Genomic DNA, 6,232 nt, shown 5'->3' on the forward strand with positions numbered 1-6,232 from the left:
ATATTTTCATGTATGCCGTTTAATAGATACATCTATATGCAACCTAGTGCAATCAAAATAGCTTGTTTCTCAAAAAGAGGTTTTTGTTGCAGGTATTGCTTTGTATTTTTTTGATACAATTATAAGCATTTACTTCAATTTATGAATGACAATATATTCCTAAAAGAAAAAAATTGTATCTTGTACATACACATGTGAAATATTTAGAGTCTCTGTATATAGTTAAGAATTAAACAAGCCCTTTATGGACATTGCAGATTTGACTCACGTAACTGATTACAGAATGGTCGAAACACAAAAGGTTTGCAAACCAAAGTCCATTATGATATAGTAGGGAGTACTGAAGGGACCCCGGACTTGAACCTATGGCTTTTACATTAAAAGTCCCAGAAAACAGTTGCCTCCATAGACTTTTTTTTCCCTTGTGAGTGTATCTTTCTACGTAAAATAATTTACGGCATTTATCTTAATAGTTGATCTCTTTCCTGATCCTTATTTACAAAAGTAAATATAATGCTGGTAATTTAAGTATCTTTAGTTTTGCTAAATATGTTACAGTGCATTGAATGTGCCATGGTAACTAGAAACTTGAAAGCTCTTTTTTTTTTAATTGAGGTCTAATTTGCATATAACTATGTCAGTTTCAGTTGTATACCAAAATAATATCTGTATATATTGCAAAATGATGACCACACGATGTCTTGAAAGTTTTGATTAATTTTATTAAACCATATATCATATTTTCCATTTACCCATTAAAAAAGCAACAAAAAACAAATATGATTTTTTGAAGCAAGAATGACGGATATGATTTGCCTCAGTTTACTGCAGTGACAGCACTTCATTTTCCACTCTTCCCCTCCATTCTGACTTTGCCCTGTCCCTGCCCAGCTGAAGAGGCTGTGAGGCTCTTAGCATCCGTGCCCTATGTTGACTGGTTTCCTGCCTGTGGGTTGCTCCAGCTACCCATTCTGTTTGCTGGTTCCTAAAGCTACGGTTGCAGCCTTAGTCTTTTGTTTCTCACATTGAACATGCTGACAGACGTGCTCACTGAACATTTTAACCAGCATACTTAGGCTGGCTTCTTCTGAAGCTGATGAAACTACCAAAACAATTTCATGCTCCTCTGAAGAGCAAAGGGAAGGCAAAACCAGAAAGATGGATCATAACGCAGCCACTGTGCAAGATGTCTCAGAGCTTTAACAGAGCATAAGAACAATGATGTTCAGTGACTTTGGGGGGCCATGTTTTCTCTCATGATGAGAACTGGATTAAAACAGCTTACTCAGACCCTGTGTACTATGTCTTATTATAATTAGCTTTTACACTATTATTGGATTTTAGACCAGATTAGCCATTGCTATTTGTGCAGAGAGGTCAATCAATTTTTTTGTAAATATCTTGGGACAGGTTTCCTGAGGTCATGAACATGTGACTATACCAAGAAGAAAGATTTATTATCAAATATTTGTTGAACTGTTATCATGTGAAGGAAACTTATTTAAAGTGTAAATGTTTATGCAGGACACACTCCTTGCTCAGAGGATCTTGTGCATAGTTGTTAAAGCTGGCGTGGGACCTTCTATGACTGAAGAAAATCAAGAGCATATTCAAGGATAAGAGGACTTTCTAGTGGTTGATAGAATATTAGATCTGAAGTTCTTTCAGAAATCATCTACTACTCCCATCTTATTCTATGGGTATGGTAACTGTAAGTGTGACTTGCCCAAGATCACTCAGACATTGGGGAAAAGTCAAATATAAACATACTTGTCTTTCCTTTAAATCTGGTAATTTTTTTCATGATATGACATGTATATTTATATTGTTTTAAGCAGATCAAATGCAGTTGAATTTTACTTGTTTTAGTTTAGTACTTACTGTTGATTGTTTTAATCCTAATGTGTTTAATCTGGTTTTCTCTGTGTTGTATATTTTTAGCTGCAGGAGAGAGAACAAGAGAAAAACTTCTCTATTTTGCAGTTCAATTTTTCATTTTTTGTTAGTACTAATTTGAAACTTTTCATTATATAAGCAATACCCAGTAATTGAATAAAACTAGAAGATAAGGAAAATGAGAAAAGTAAATTTAATGATAAAACTAGGTCCAATCTCCTAGCGAAAACCACTAAATATATATATTTATATATATTTTCTTTGCACTAAAAATGTGGGATCATATTTAACCTACTATTTTATACTTCATTTTTTCATGTAACTATTACATGAGCATTTTTTATGTGAGTAAGTATGTTCGGAATAACACTTTTGTGGGAATGACAAAATAGTCTGTTTCATTCATTTTATATTGTGGACATCTTACTTATTGTCAATTTTTGAACACTTTGAGAACATTTTTGTTGTTGTAAATATTTTGAAGTGAAGATCCATAAATTGCACATTTATACATGATTATTTCCCTTATATTTTCAGAAGTAGTTTTCCTGGATCAGAGAATACACATACATGCTAGACTTTTGATGCACAGTGAGTCCATCACCAACACTTTTTATTCCTGATTTCAACAATTTTTTTTTCATTTATTTTTATTAGTTGGAGGCTAATTAGTTTACAATATTGAAGTGGGTTTTGTCATACATTGACATGAATCAGCCTTGGAGTTACAGGTATTCCCCATCCCGATCCCCCCTCCCACCTCCCTCTCCACCCGATTCCTCTGGGTCTTCCCAGTGCACCAGGCCCGAGCACTTGTCTCATGCATCCCACCTGGGCTGGTGATCTGTTTCACTATAGATAATATACATGTTTCGATGCTGAAATTTGCAGTTTGTATTCAGAGCTGCAGGACTTTAAAATCTGGCTAGGGTAAATAGGTTTATTAAAAAAACAACAACAACCCTTTCCAGTAGGATATGTTGGGTCACACTGGCTTAATATTCATGCAGCAGGGTTATCGTTTCCTGAAATACATTAAATAGGTGATATCAATCTGAGACTGATGATAATTGTTCAAGATAAGGGTCTCCTCATCTCTGTCTTTCAAAGGCAAGAAGATGATGCTTCTAAATTTAGCAATGGCATCAGGAGATGGCTTCTGTCACATCTTCATACCTCTTTATCAGAGTCCTCTGACTCATGCTTGGTACATCTGGGATGTAAACTAAATGTATGGTTCTATGAGACGTGGGAGTGTTCAGATGTTAACTATAAAGCAAACACTGTAACTACCTAGAGGACACTGTGATTCTCTTACTTATGGTTTGAATTTGCTTTCTATGTGTTGTTATTTTTTTTTAAAAGTACTTTTTATTTGGACCATTTTAAAAGTCTTTATTGAATTTGTTGTAATGTTGATTCTGTTTTATGTTTTGGATTTTCCACTGCAAGGCGTGTGGGATCTTAGCTTCCCAACCAGGGGTGGTAGAACCTGCACCTCCTGCATTGGAAGGTAAAGTCCTAACCACTGGGCCACTAGGGAAGTCCCTGTGGTTGCTTATTGACATGAGAATATGTAGCAGTCATTTTTAAAACTTGGTTTACTAAAACCTGCTAGATGTGTTTAATGAAACTACTAAATTCAGTGAGATTTGCACACATCGTTTAAAAGTAAGATTATATTTCTTAATAGAAGAACATTTTCAAAGAGAAAAAAAAACCCCACACATTTATTTTTTGCAATGATAATCTTTCACATTTTGGTGCCTAATAGACTACAAAATCCTTGGTTTTCTTGGATAAGAAATAACTGAGCTCATTAAATGCATGTTGCTTTGAGATAATGGTGTTTTGTGATAATGTTTGTAGTTTCAAACATGATGTTTCTGCATAGAAATTAACTATCTTTGTTTCTGAAACAGTCTAAGCACTCAAGGGAAAATATTCTTGCATTTGTTTTATACCATCTGTGATTAAAATCATTCATATTGTAAATTATAAAATATCTCCAAAGGTAAGATTATTTTACAGCTAAATATTTTGTCATTAAGTAAATAGTTATATAACTTTAGCTTATGCTGTAACTCAATTTATAATGTTTAAAATTATTTTACCATATTTACCATATATCCCAAGTATGGGTTAGCTCATTCTTTGGAATGGGCAACTGTTGCTTTCAATTTTTATTTTTTGTTTACAGGTTCTGTTTATTTTGATTAGTGGATTCTGGGATAGTTCTAGAAAAATGTTCAAATTTGATTAGTACTTTTGTGGGATAGTGTGGATTTTGTACTTTATACCTACACTCATATGAGTAAATATTATTATGTCAGATGAGCTTGTGTGTGTGTGTGTGTGTGTGTTAGATGCTTCAGTCATGTCCTACTCTTTGTGACCCCATGGACTGTAGCCCACCAGGCTACTACATCCATGAAATTCTCCAGGCAAGAATATTGGAGCGGGTTCAGATGAACTTAGTCTACTTGAAAAACAAAGAGGAGGGTAATGCAATACTGAAAAGTATTGCAAAGTAGGACAGGTCTACTTTGATGGAATGGAGAGAAATGGGGGGAAAAAGCCTAGAGTATAGATCACCTCCAGCTTAGGACTGATTCAGGTATTGAGTCTTTGAGACCCCATAGACTGTAGCCCACCAGGCTCCTTTTTTCCATGGAATTCTCCAGGGATTGAACCCTGGTATCCTGCATTGAAGGCAGTTTCTTTACCATCTGAGCCACCAGGGAAGCCTAACTGAGAGTTGTGGGTAATTATTAGGAAGAATGAAAGTCCTGAGCACCTGCCTGGGTGGGTGTTTGCCCATGTTAAGAGCCATATATCACTTGACCTTGATACTCCTTGTCAATCCAAATATTTGCTCAGGATAACTCTTTCCTCTGCTTCATCACTTCCTTTCTCTCTTTCAGATTATAGTTTAAGATGCACTTCTTCCAGGACAATTTCTGTAAAATCCAGTGGCCTCCAAACCACCAACATAATTCTGGATCCTCTCAACTACTCATCACTTTTGTAATCACTGCAGCTCCGCTTTTTATAGGTAGAATATGTGTCTGTGTTATTTTCCTTATTAAATCATAATCATGTAGCTGTGACCAAGTTTAATCTTTACTGTGTTCCCTGAAACACTAAACAAAATAGTTATATAGCTGAACATTTCTAAATAACCATAGTACCAAGGGGAATTTTATACCAATTTTTTTAACCAGTAAATTGAAAATATTTCTACTGGTTGGATTACAAGGCAGGAGAGGAAGAAGGAGATAAGTCTGAGCATTTAGACAGGTCTTGAAGATTTGCTGAACATTATACTGAACTTTTTTTTTTTTTACACATTACCTCATATAATCCTCATCATTGTTTGTGTGGGAGAGAAACTGTTAAATTCATTTTGGAGATAAAGACATAAGGAGTTCTTTTCTGATGAGGCTCAGATAATTCAGACACTTTGTCTAGGATACATAATTAGTAAGTGGAAGCATTGGAATAAGAACACAAAAATGTGTGATAGGAAACATTCATTTTCTTAGCAGATTCTAACATCTTAATATCCATTTTCTACTGACCTGATTCTAATGATGTAAAGTAATGTTTCAAACCTCTTTTCTTTTTTTTTTTTGATAATTGAGTTTGGAGTTTTTTTAAAAATAATTTTATTTTTAAAATGTTAATTTATTTTTATTTTTGGCCATGGTGGGTCTTCAATGCTGCTTGGATTTTTCTCTAGTTGTGGAGAGTGTGGGCTATTCTTCTTTGCAGTGTGTGGATTTCTCATTGTAGTGGCTTCTCTTGTTGAGCATGAGCTCTAGGGTAAAAAGACTTGAGTAGCTGTGGCTGGGGGGCTGAGTGGTTGTGGTTCCCAGGCTCCAGAACACAGGTTCAATAGTTCTAGTGCATGGGCTTAGTTGCTCTGCAGCATGTGGGATCTTCCTGGACCAGGTATTGAAACCATGTCTCCTGTATTGGCAGGTAGATTCTTTACCACTGAGCCACCAGGGAAGTCCCATACCTCTTTTTTATTTTAAACTTTCCAAGCCTTGACTGGTGCTGAAATTTGCTGTTTCAGTCATTGATTCTACTGTATGGTTTGATAATTTTAGGATGTATGATCACATAGTGGGTTCTTTACTCCCCTGATCTAAAAATATAGGGCCATTGCCTTTTTAGCCTGGAAAGGACTCTAGGAATCAATGCACTCTTTAAGGCCATAGGCCTTCTCTGCTTCTCACAAAATATCCAATTAAAAACTGTTGTGAAAATCAATACACAGAAATCACTTGCATTCCTATATATTAACAATGAAAAATCAGAAAGAGAAATT

This window comes from Muntiacus reevesi, chromosome 13 (assembly GCF_963930625.1).
Source record: "Muntiacus reevesi chromosome 13, mMunRee1.1, whole genome shotgun sequence".
NCBI classification, from domain to species: Eukaryota; Metazoa; Chordata; class Mammalia; order Artiodactyla; family Cervidae; genus Muntiacus; species Muntiacus reevesi.